The 13,915-nt window shown below is 35.8% G+C and overlaps 1 long non-coding RNA gene across 1 annotated transcript; it reads left to right on the top strand.

The window, feature by feature from the left end:
- Positions 1-8,679: 8,679 nt before the first annotated feature.
- On the top strand, positions 8,680-11,108 carry LOC113039309 (uncharacterized). Its single transcript, XR_003274943.1, has 3 exons — positions 8,680-8,746; positions 9,096-9,214; positions 10,769-11,108. It is a non-coding gene; the product is annotated as an uncharacterized LOC113039309 (long non-coding RNA).
- Positions 11,109-13,915: the final 2,807 nt, after the last annotated feature.

Consider the following 13,915-nt stretch of genomic DNA (forward strand, 5'->3'; position numbering starts at 1 on the left):
AGTTACCGGACTAAAAAAGGGAGGAGACTGTCTTTTGGTTTCACTTTTAAATCGGTTAAAATACAAATAAATACTTGGATTTAATTCACACTGACAAGTTAAACCAACATATATGATTATTATCAGGTCAGGGCTCATTAATAATTGATGTGTGGTCAGTGATACGTGAGAAACACGAGAGATGAATCACCGCTCTGAGCAGGAGCGTGTGGAATGATGAGCTCATAAAAAACGAGTTTATTCTTGTTTTATAGCTATTAAAAATAAAGTATTGCAGCGATATCACACAATTCACCAATTAGAGCACACCAAGAGCTAAATTAAGATGTTTTTGAACTGTTTGTGTGAAAATGAAATATTCGCGGCTGCCTATCTGAAATCACTGCCTCCGATCAGCGCGCACAGTGTCACAAGTTCAAAACTAACAAATTTATTCTTGTTTAAGAGCTTTTTAAAATAAGTTATTGCCATAAATGCACACAATACATCCATTATAACACAACACGAGCTAAATGCAGGTGTTTGTGACCCGTTTAAGTGTGCAAGACTATTTGAAAGCGCGACTGGCAGAATAACATGTATCTCTGGAGCTGCTGTGTGTACGTATTTATTTATTATTTTGCTCTAACAAGACTTAATCTATATTTAATTAAATCAATTACATTTTATTTTACATTTGATTTGTCCATTTCTGCATCTAAACGCCTAAAAACCTAAAACATGCTCTATTATACTATTGTTAGCAATTTCTTTATCGTCCAATTTATCTGGTGTACACTTTTATTTTCATAATAAACTTGTTTGTTAGATTATACACAGTTACAGTGGTCTATAATAAATATTGACAGGTTTTATTCAAGCTGTTTAGAATGAATGCAGTAGGCTAATTTTTTTTTATGTAAATCCAAAAAAAATAATAATAAAAAATAAATAAATAAAAAACATTGGAAAATAATAACTGTTGTACTTTTTTATACATTTTGTATAATTTTATAGTTTATGCATTATAGTTATAAAAACAAATAAATTTAGCCACTCACATAGAAATCTTAGGCCTTATCCTTTTTTGACAGTTTTAGGGATTTTTAAAAATCCTAAAAAACCTTATTTGTGCTGCAAATAATAATTTCAAATTAATTTGATACTGACCTCTGACATCCTGTGACATGATATTTATTTGAATTTACGTAATCTCATGGATGTAACAGTAAATCTGTTCAGCTCACAGATCAAGACTAAGCCGTAATGCAAGCAGAACTTTCACAAATGCTTACAGGTCAATAAAATCATTACAAAACACTTACAAATCATTTAAGGGATTTGATAACACTGTAAAATAATGTCTAATTTGTTAACATTAGCAAATGCATTGATAACACTTTATAATAACTGCACTCATTAGTAAAAAGTCAGTTCATGCTTCATAAAGCCTTGTCACAATATTAATAGTCAGTAGTAAGCAGTTTATAAATACAGCTATAAATAGCTTGTTCTTGGTTTATAAGCACATTTATTAAAAAGGAGAGTAAAGGGTCAGTTATCTTCCTATGAAAAGAAATAAAATAAATATAAACAAACAACAACACAGATTGATACAGAACTCAGAAATGTTATTGTGGATTTATGATAAACTCAGCCTGTAAATGAATTAATTCTCCTCCAAGAAGACACAAGTAGTTCACACCAAACTGTTTTAACATGAAGCCAATATACTGAAGATGTTAAATTGCGAATGGGTTTAGGATACCTTAAATGGTGTGGCCATAGCGAATTATTAAAGTAACATAAAAAAATACAATAGTTATTTTACTATATCTTTAAAATTTTTAATTCCAACTCTTCATAATTTTTTTATATACGTAGAAGTCATCATTTGAAGGAAGCACAGTAAGTTTCATAGCTTTATCATTTTCAAGAGCCAGCATAAAATTAAAACTTTCATAACTTATAAATCAAGCTGGCAATTCTTAGTACCAATAATGGCCACCAGATGGAGCTATAGGAATTCTTTTAAATAATTATTGTAGGAACAAGTATGATTTAAATCATTTATAGAAATCTTTCAAAGAAAAATAATATGAATTTTATGTATTTTACTGATAAAATGACCCTCACTTAATTAGAAAAACAAGCTGAAGTATTGTGAACCGTATATTAAGAATAATTCTTTATAGGCTTTATGGACAGATACGTTTTCAGAGACTCTTGAAGGTTCAGCACCACATCCTCTTTTACCACTGTTTAAAGAATGTATCTTACAGAACAGGTGTGGATGAATTTTTAATAGCTTGAATGGTTTTGTCGTGGTGATTTTTTGAAATAACAGTAAAAATGTAACCAGTAAATGTCATTTATTTTTTTTAAGTGCAGCTTCTAAACACTTGAAAAAAATGTACACATAGAAGACAAGTCATTCTGAGGAAATATGCATAGTTTCATGACTATACAACACTATATGGATGATAGAAAATTAAAAAACTATCATACATCTGATGTCACTCTGTCACTGTGGGTAATGTGTGTGTGTGTGTGTGTGTGTTAAGTGAATTAGGTGTGAAACTATCAGGGAGCATTTAGTCTCCAGCGCCAACATTTTACAAAACTGCCACTTTCCTGGAGTCTCAGAATTACAATGTGTCAGGTTCTGAGAGATCTAAGATTCCAAAAAATGATTTAATTAGAATACCATGAAGTATTGTGAAATACTATATATTAAGACTTTATATATAGGCTTTATGAATAGATTAGAGTGACTCGTGAAGGACCAGCACCACCTCCTCTTGTTCGATGGTTTGAGGAATATATCTTCCTGAATCCGGGATTAAGATTTAGGAGCTCATTTTTATTCCACCTCCTTTCCTGAAAGTCTGTCTTGCAGAATTGACTAAAAATTAATCTTTACATTAATTCCTAATTATTTTGCAATTATTTTTGTCAGTTCTTCTTGACCTGTTTTTTTTTCTTCTTCTTTTCGGACCTCATGACCCAGTCAGCATTTTTGTACAATGGTCAAGTCTTAACTTATCCATTTTTGTATTGCAATTGTGTTTGATATTTCTCATGGTTATTTCATAATTTTCGACTTTGAGTTAAAACAGTTTGAGTTAAAACTCTTTTTTAGCGCATTTTGTCTGTAAAAGAAAACATGCCTAATAATTCTGCACACATGAATATAAGGAGTTTTTCTCTTCCAGCTTTCCTGGACTATTGTATAGCACTCATAAATGATTAAATAAAAAATAATGGTAGTTATTAAGATTGATATGGTTTAGAATTGGTAAAATGTGTTTGGAAAAAAAATCACAATAAAACAATATTTTAATGTTTAAGTTTGGAATATTAACAGACATGAATGAATGCTATATAAATATTGTTCATGTTAATGTTTATAAATGAAATCTTATTGTAAAGTGTTACTAAAGTTATGTATATTGTTCTGTGAATGTGATTTTAAAGTCTAGATCAGTGGTGCCCAACCCTGCTCCTCGCGATTGACTGTCCTGCAAAGTTTGCCTTTAATTTTTAAGTGAGCCTGAAGACCTTAATTAGTTGCTTCAGGTGTGTTTGATTAGGATTGGAGCTAAACTTTGCAGGACAGTCGATTGCCAGGAGCAGGGTTGGGCACCCCTGGTCTAGATGATTCGGATTAACCCTTTAACTGCCGTATCCTTTAAAACCTCACTTCCAGAGGAATATTGTTAATGCATGTGCTTGCTGGGCACAGTTTACCTGATGCCACCGGGGTAGCGTTCGCACTGATGGCTTGAGCCCGCCATCGCTGCTTGCAGCTATATTTAGGGCTCAAGCCCAAAGGGCGAGAGGCCTATTGTTTTCCTTAGGATTATTTTTTATTATTAGGGCTCAAGCCCAAAGGGCGAGAGGCCTATTGTTTTCCTTAGGATTATTTATTATTATTATTATTATTATTATTATTATTATTATTATTATTATTATTATTATTATTATTATTATTATTATTTTCCAACGTCTCGGGGGCTTTTGGGGCTCTTAACATGCTTAAAAAGTCTTGAAAATTGGCACACAGATTGGAACCTGCGGCCATTAGGGCCGGGCAGAGACTGATACACGGGCGTGGCACAGGGGCTCTACAGCGCCCCCTGGAATATGGAGGGCCATATATCATACATTCTTGCTCGTAGACGTATGAAACTCGGTACACATATAAATCTCATCAATCCAAACAACTTTTGTATTGCATATCATAGGCTCCGCCCAACAGGAAGTTGGCTATTTAGGGTTTAGTATTCAAATTTTTCGTCAAAGTTGTGGGGGCTTTTGGGGTCCTTAACATACTCAAAAACTCTTGAAAATTTGCGCACACTTTGGAATCTGTGGCCTTTAGGAGCCTGCAGAGGCTGGGACCCGGGCGTGGCACAGGGGCTCTACGGCGCCCCCTGGAACACAGTCAGAAATGTTGATGTATAGCTCACACATACTTGCACATATTCATATGAAACTCAGTACACATATAGATCTCATTGTGCCGAACAACTTTCGTATTGCATGTCATAGGCTCCACCCAACAGGAAGTCAGCTATTTAGAGTTATGTAAAAAGCGCATGCTCTGGAATTTGAAATACTTGTCATATGTTTTTACTCGATTGCCGCCAAACTCGGTCAACATGATCTCAAGACACTGGGGATGAAAAATTGCCAGGGGATTTTTGATATCTCAAACGGTTTGCTCGTGGCGAGGCGTTGAAATTATGGCGAGAAATGAGAAACAGGAAGTGTCTAATACCATCCACATACATTCCTGATTTTAATCAAACTTCATCAGATTATTCGTTGTATGATGTCGATCGCATTTATGTGACTATTAGGAGTCAAAGTTATAGTGCCACCAACTGGCAGAAGGAATTGTGTCATTTTCAAAATGATTTGAATTCAGCATCTTATTATTGCTCGATTTCGTATTGCATGTCATAGGCTCCACCCAACAGGAAGTCAGCTATTAAAAGTTATGTAAAAAGCGCATGCTCTGGAATTTGAAATACTTGTCATATGTTTTTTACTCGATTGCCGCCAAACTCGGTCAACATGATCTCAAGACACTGGGGATGAAAAATTGCCAGGGGATTTTTGATATCTCGAACGGTTTGCTCGTGGCGAGGCGTTGAAATTATGGCGAGAAATGAGAAACAGGAAGTGTCTAATACCATCCACATACATTTCCTGATTTTAATCAAACTTCATCAGATTATTCGTTGTATGATGTCGATCGCATATATGTGACTATTAGGAGTCAAAGTTATAGTGCCACCAACTGGCAGAAGGAATTGTGTCATTTTCAAAATGATTTGAATTCAGCATCTTATTATTACTCGATTTGCTTCAAACTTCATCAGAATAATGTTAAAACACAGCCGATATAAATCTGCAAGGGGGATATTGATATCTAAAAAATTGTTGGCGTGGCAACATGTCAAACTGGAATACTTCTCAGGTGATTTTGAGGCAAATAACATACTTAGAATTTCACAAAACTCTGAAAACACATTAGTATTTCTGATAGGAACTTAAATTGTGAATGGATTTTGGATAGCTTGAATGGTTTTGCCGTGGTGATTTTTTAAAATGACCTTACAAAGGGAATCATTATTGTATTTTTAAATTGCAGCTTCCAAACACGTCAAATAATTTTTTCATACAGATGAAAAAGTCATTCTAAGGAAATATGCATAGTTTAACGACTTTACAACACTGTATGGATAACAGAAAATTAAATAACTGTCAGACATCTCATCTCACTCTGTCCCTCTGTTTGATTATATGTGCTTCAGACTTCCATTGTCTGAGAGAAATAGTGCCCCTTGGTGCAATTCCCGGACTAAAAAAGGGAGGAGACTCTCTTTTGGTTTCACTTTTAAATCGGTTAAAATACAAATAAATACTTGGATTTAATTCACACTGACAAGCTAAAGCAACATATCTGATTATTACCAGGTCAGGGCTCATTAATAATTGATGTGTGGTCAGTGATATGTGAGAAACATGAGAGATGAATCACCGCTCTGAGCATGAGCGTGTGGAATGATGAGCTCAGAAAAAATGAGTTTATTCTTGATATATACCCAGATAGCAAACAGACGTTGATTCAACGTCGATTTTTGGTTGTAAAGGTCAGTATCGGTCGTCGATCAAATTTCGATGTTGAATCAACGTTCACTATTTGGTCGGAACATCAGAACGTTATTTAGTGGAAAATAAAGCATCGATTCAACGTTGAAATCACGTTGACTCATCAACCGACACAGCCGACGCATCTGATCGAAATCATAACGTCGGATCAATGTTGAAACTTGATCAGAGGCATCGGAGATATGCGCGTGCACTCTCACAGAAAGAAAAAGAGTAACTCAATGTATTTGTATTCATTATTTTATATAGCCTCGTGGGTTGTCCGTCTGCCACTGAATATTATATGCTAAGTTACTTAAAGTCTGAAGTGGAATTTTTTTTCTTCTTTTTTTAAGGAAACAAGCGGTGAGAAAACAAATAGAGTGCCAGCGTTAGAGGTTCAAGTCAACTATTTGGTCTCACAGTATACACACACACCAGCCGATTTTGTAATGAGCTAATCGGGGGTTGAGTGTTTCTGTAAATTCTGCGTGTTTTAACGAGCGCGCGCTGAACATTGGAGCGCGTTCATTCAGATTCAAACACTGGAGCGGAGGGAGTTGCCATGGAAACGGGCGATCGACAACACTGGCAAGCTGCACGCTCCGTGTCTCGCTGCTGTTTTCACTGATTTCGGTAAGTTTAGTAAATTAAAATTGCATAAATATCATATGCCACTGTTCCTGACATCTCTTTTGCTTGTATTTGACCAGCATCTGTTGAATTTACTTAATAGAAATGGTTTTCGAACAAGTCAGTGAGCATCTTAACCATTATCAGAGGAGGTAACGTATGCTAACTCCATAGACTGAGCTTTTATGTAGAGTTTGGGATTTTAATAACACATTTATGTGTAGATGAGAGGCATTGACAGTTCTGTAAAAGATTTTCTGGTCATTTTTCAATGGATGATTGAAAATAGGCTTTTTTATTTAACCTAAATATACACTAACGTTACCGTTAATCAGTGACGTCATTACATCAGCGTCACAGTTCAAACGCATTTTGATCTTGTCTAATGATAAACAAATATTGATAAAAACTGTTAAGGATATTTATTAAATACATATTCTTTCTCTTTTCTACATGTCTAGTAGCTTGGTTTCTTGTGATAAAACTGTCATTGTATACTGAATATTGTTGGCTCTGTGACAGATTGCTTGTTATATTTCTAGATTCTTCTAGTGCTTGATGATCTTCTGCATCCCATGATGAGCAAACCTGTCCAACAACATCTCCAAGGCACACTGATCCATATGACTAGCAGGTTTACCCCAAACATACACTAATGCTATCCTTACCAATTTCTGAAATAATATTACAATTTAAAATAGCAGTTTTTGGTGAAATGTATTTTATTTCTGTGATGTGCAGCTGTATTTTCAGCATCATTCCTCCAGTCTTCAGTGACACATGATCTTCAGAAATCATTCTAATATGATGATTTACTGCTTAAGAAACATTTCTGATTATTAACTATGTTGAAAACAGTTGTGCTGCTCAATATATGAATATATATATGTAGAGAGAGAGAGAGAGAGAGAGAATTCTTTGCTAAATAGAAAATTCTTCTTGACACTAACTTTTGATTAATTTAATGTGCCCTTGCTGAATAAAAATATGAATTTATTTTTAAAAATGTAGTCTACATTACCATTTAGAAGTCTGGGGTCTATATAACAATCAAGCTTTAAAATAAATAAATAAACTCTATGCTGTTATAAACAGTTTACACAAAAATATAAAACAGCGCTGTTTTTTTTTACATTCATATTTATCAGAAGTGTTTCTTTGGCAAAGAGCAGCATACTATAATGATTTCTGGAGGTTCATACGACGCTAAAGACTGAAGTAATGATGCTGAAAAATCTGCTTTGATCGTAGCAATCAACTGACCCTTCGCAGAAAACCATCCCTCCTTAAATACTGTAGTTATGTCTGACACGCCATGCTGCTCACACAGTACACACCTTGTTCTCACACAGCGAAAAATACATCGTGGACCAAAGAGGAAACTGACAACACACTGACAGAGGAATACAGAGAAGGTCACTTCTGGTATGAAACAAGTTTTCAGCTTTTAAATTTGGTCTCTTTTTTTTTTTTTTTTTTTTTTTTTTTAAGAAATTCAAACAATAAATAGTGTTTTGTGCTGTTTTATTGTGTTACAGATCGCTGTAGTGGCTCAGTTCAAGCAGCACACATGAACCGATTGATTCATATTTAATTGAAGCACAAAATAAAAGATATCACACACCTTTATACAACATTTTTCAAGTTTTAAGTCCACCGAAGTTAATCTACTCTCCTGTCTACCGTATTTTCTGCACCATATGGCGCACCGGATTATAAGGCACAGTCTCAAAACTGTGAGTTTAGTTGAACTTTATTCTACTATTTAACAATACACTCACATTATTTTTTTAATCAATCTTCTCCCACAGATCCATCAAAGTCCTCATCTTCTGTGTCTGAATTGAACAGCTGGGCAACAGCTTTTGAACAGCTTTCTTCATCAAACATGCCGGGTTCAATCTCATCGCTGCCAGCGTACGTAGTGTACGTATTACGTCCCTGTTTCATCGGGAAATGGTCCAACAGTCAGGTAAACGGAGTGCTTACCAAAGTCACACAACAACATTTTTACAGATTTTGGAACTCAGTGTACACATAAGGTGCACCGGATTATCAGGTGCACGCCCGATTTTTGAGAAAATGTAAGGCTCTTAGTTGCACATTATATATATTGTCAGGCAAGATGGCAGTATTGGCGTTATGATAGGTCAGATCGCCTGTCAATCAAGCTCACTGTGAACATTCAATGACATTTTAACATGTATTCACAAAGAAAACATCTCATGTTTCACTTCTGTTAAATGTGATGAAATAAATATTTAGTTTGAAATATGAACAGCTATGCTAATCTTTCTCCTTTTGTTTTCCTGTTTCTCCAGCCTCGCGTGTGGAGACTTCAGAAGATGCCAGACCTCACAAAGATTTCAGATGATGGAAACTATAGATGAACATGCAAAGCTGCTAAATAATCCTTATATTGTAATCATTGCCCTAAAAGGTAAGTTTTCAGGGTGATTTAAGGTGTGCTCCTACATTTTCTGCTTGTACTCCTATGTATTTATGATACAAATGTAAATGACTGTAAATGAACATAAAAAGCTGTTGCACGCCTTTCTCATAAGCACTCGCCTGTTAGCAATGCTAATTTTATTTAACAATGTTATTACTGAGATCATTAAAAAAGTAATTGTGATGAATGGGGTGGGGCCGAGAGCCTTGGGAATGGAGCGAGGCCAGTGGAGTGATTGGGAAATGAGTAGGGATGGGTATCGAAAACCGGTTCCATTTTAGAACCTGTTCCAAATTTCCAAGAACCGGGTATTCGATAAGACGCGTGCATTTCGATTCTGCTTAACGATTCCAGCTTTCGAATTCCAATTTGATTAAAAACAATTAAGTGCAGGAACGGAAATAATTTGCGCCCTGTTTGTGTACAGCGTGCATGAAGCGCAAGCGTGTGCACAGAGAGCAGCGGTTTCACTACTGGTTCCCGGTTTGTGTCCGTTCTTGGACTGTTCCGTGCATTTCCACTGTAGAAAAGGTTGTTCAGAGTCGAAATTTACTTCTTTCATATTTGTCGACCAATATACAGAAAACTACATCAGTATATCATCATAAACACAACCGTTTTTGTCTTACGTGAACGTAAACCGATGAACAGATGAGAAAGAAAACACACATGTACAGTGTTTTTGCTTAAAGAGACAACAGCCTAATAATGGTGTTGCCTGTCATTAATGTTAATCAAAGAACTAAAGAAAAACATTCACTGATCTTGACTGAATATATTTAATAACTTTAATTGATTAATCTTTATTTTATTTATAAAAATAAAACAATGAGGTGTTTTTAAACTTTTAATTACAGTGTCTGTACCCGAAATTTTGTTTAGTTGTATTTATTTATGATATTGCATATTGATTAGTTTGTTCATATCTTATTACTGACTGTTTACTTGTTCTTAACACTTTAATATTTGAAATGTATATTAATCTAGTTGTTTTTGCTATGGTATTTTTTTAACGCACAGGCAAAATTCCTCTTGCAATTTTTTGTAGGCTGCTGATTTTTGCTCATGTTATTCAGCTGCAACAGAATACATTGTAAAAAATAGAATACATATTTGACATATAAATGTTTGACTTGATTTTTTTTTTTATATTGGATTTTTTATCTTATTGGAATCTAAACTAGGAATCGATAAGAATCGAAATCGATAAAATTCAAATGATACCCAACCCTAGAAATGAGGGACACCTGCTCCACTCACCGGTCTCGCATCCCACGGAGGAGATGGGAGGGATACAAGAGAGGAGCGATGACAGTAAAGGACGAGAGAGGACCAGGCCTGGACTTTATTTTGTGTTTGTGCATGACAGTCGTCTGCAAGGGGCTGGCACGATGTTTTGTCTTTATTTTATTATTAAAGCTATGTTTGATTGTCCGCCGGTTCCCGCTTCCCCATTTCTGATGCCGTTACAGTAATATTGTCACTTTATTAAACGATCCTCTACGAAAATACAGTTTCACAGTGTTATCAATGTACTTTCAGGGAGGAACTTGTCAGCAAATCTACTTCACAGCACATCAGTGAAAGCAGTTGACAGTTACAGACGTGTGTGTTGGATCAGGGTCAGATCTGAATTCTGCAGGTAGGTAGATCTCCAGGAACAGGATTGTACAGCCCTGTTATATTGGTAATGTATGATGCATTTTGTTTTTATTGCAGGTTTCCTGTGATGACCGTTGAAGAGATCAGCACATCAGATGTTGGCCTGGACAGCTGTAGCTACAGTACACCACACTGACTTCTTTGCATGGATAGCTGACTACTACTATTATGTTCTGTGAAGGTATTATTATAGGAAACCTGAGCACCTGTGACAGTGGAACTGTTGTAATGAATAGTCACACATTCATATTTGTAAATTGAAAGTCACAGATAATTTTTTTTAGTACTAACAATGTTTCTTTTTAACTAATTCTCTCCAGCAAACACAACACAACAGTTACACCATTTCATATTCTGAGGTGCACAAACCCTATTCTACAAATAAGAGAACAACAGTATAGACCCTTTGCACGTGACGTCACCTTCTACTCGCGCAAATTGTGAATGCCATGACAGACGGCAGAAGAGCTTTGCTGTAGGACGGACCGCAAGCTAAACGAGTACGAGTTAGTGTTCGTTCGTGTAATAAAATGTTTTTTTTAATGTTTTTTTACTACAGTTTGATAATGGTCAAACTGTGAATTTACAATGTTAAAGTGGCTGACAACAATAAATATTCTTATTAGGAATAAAACTGCATCGTTTTTTAACTGTGCAGAGCAGTAACGTTAGCTGAATAGTTAGGCCTACTACGCTACTGTAATTTTGATATTGGTCATTGTGGTGGTACTTGGACAGCCAAATATTTTCTGAGGTGGTACTTGGTATAAAACGTTATAGATCAACTGCATTAGAAAGTTGCATTGGCACACCCAGTGAACAACGGTAACTTAAGTGAGTAGCCACGAACGACCAGGTCCTCTAAAAACAGGTTACGTTACGTTACAAAGAACTGGTAAGCATCCAGACTTTTAAAAGCTTTGATATCAACACCAACCCCATTTACCACATAGTGGTACAGATTGTGTGGAATGAAGTCGGGTAGATTTGGCGATTTAATGAGGTCCGTGAAAACGGAGGAAAAAGGTAAGGATCAGTATCCAATCCTACGATCTCAAAGTTCTCCAAATACAGTTCTTTTGTGAGCACCTACCAGATGCCCTACCTCAACCGATAACGGCACAACAGCTTGTTCAATAGAAGAAGCCATAAAGTTTAGTGTTATTTATTTTAAACTGATTGAAACTTCCACTACTATTTAGCTTGTGTATCCGGTGTTTCTGCCGTTCGTCATGGCGTCGTCACATGGTCATAGTCACGTGTTTGCAAAGGGTCTATACAAGTGCTCAGTTTAGCCCCTTTCACACTGAGATTCTAGATAATACACGGGTAATGTGTCCTGGCAATTGTTCCAGGATTGTTAGATTTTGGTTCATTCACACTGCCAGTGATTTTCCAGAATCTGTGTGTGCATTCACACACAAACCATAAAGATCCAGTAAAGACACATGACATTACGATGTGATGTGTTTTGTTTCACTTAAGCTGGCGAACGATTTCAGCTTCAGAACGGATATTTAGGAACTAACTGATCTCTGCTTCATTACAGTTCGCACATATTTTTTAGTCACAAACATTGATCTGCCTTTTTTTTGGGGACCACCGTGGATTTGAAAGGGGCTTTAGTCTAGCACACTACACAAGTTATTTACTATTATAATTTTTTTTTACAAATTAGAGCAAATTGAATAGAAATTAACTGAATAGAAAAGGTAAGTGCTTTTGGAAAATGGCTGAAGACTCAGCTGTTCAAATTAATAAAGGCAGGTCATTCTACCATGATCTTCTCTACAAATATTACTATTCTCATAAAGTCTGTAAATATGTCCAGTTCTAATAAACACATTTCAGGAAAAAATGAAATGCAGCCCTGCATAAATCTGGTATAACTGAGGCTGTGAATTTGTTAATTTGCAATATGATTTATGCACCTGTAATGAAGATTTTGAGAAGGTTTTGTTGTGTTTGTGAGAGAGAAAGAAACAAAATACAAGCTTGAAACTCCAAAAACATTTTCTTGATGATTTATTGAAATATTCTCTACAAATACAAATTCCAATGTCACAAGTGCTCAATTTTGTTATAATAATGTACAAAGTGTCTCAATTGTGGCCTACACGATCAAACCTGACCTGATTAGGTCACATCCCTGATATTAAAAACAACTCTAGTTTTGATTGCAAATGAAAACTGATTGATCTACTATGTACCTCTGTACCTCTCACTCATATGTCTTTTATTTTGTGTAACACAAAAGCAAAGAGTGACAGCCTCAGTCACCATTATTTTTTTATATGTGTGTGTGTATATATATATATATATATATATATATATATTAGGGGTGTAACGATACGCGTATTCGTATTGAACCGTTCGGTACGACGCTTTCGATTCGGTACGCGGTACGCATTACGTATACCGAACGGTTCGTTGGAGTAATTAATTATATTTGAAAAAAAAAAGAGAGAGAAATATAATGATATGCGTTCAACAAGGTAGCCCAATAACCCAAACGACGTAACAGGCAACGCCCCTGACACTCCCGAAGAAGAAAAAAACACCAACTTATATGTTTATGTTAGGCTACTCAGTCAGGCGCTCGCTCACTCAGTACGCGCTGAAGGCTCGTGCAAAATAGCCAATGCGTTTAACAGACTATAAATGAGAAGATCCTCCAATAACCAACAGGTCTGGTGTTTGGGTGCACTTTGGATTCCCTTTAAGCTATAATGGTGATGGCAAGAGAGTGGTGGATAAAAAAACAACGGTATGTTGCATCTGCAACATGACAGGGTACACCAGCGGGAATACAAAAACAAAAAAAAAACAAAAAAACACCAGCGGGAATATCTGGGATATATGTGTCAGTATCTGGGAAAAGACGAAAAAAAGGAGAAACATGCACGCAACAAACTATCCCTGCAGCATTTAGACACCGGTATTATAGCTTACAGGGAATCCAAAGTGCACCCAAACACCAGACCTGTTGGTTATTTTAGGATCTTATATTTCTGGTCTGTTAAATGC

The sequence above is a fragment of the Carassius auratus genome, chromosome 22 (genome assembly GCF_003368295.1).
Source record: "Carassius auratus strain Wakin chromosome 22, ASM336829v1, whole genome shotgun sequence".
In the NCBI taxonomy this organism is placed as follows: Eukaryota; Metazoa; Chordata; class Actinopteri; order Cypriniformes; family Cyprinidae; genus Carassius; species Carassius auratus.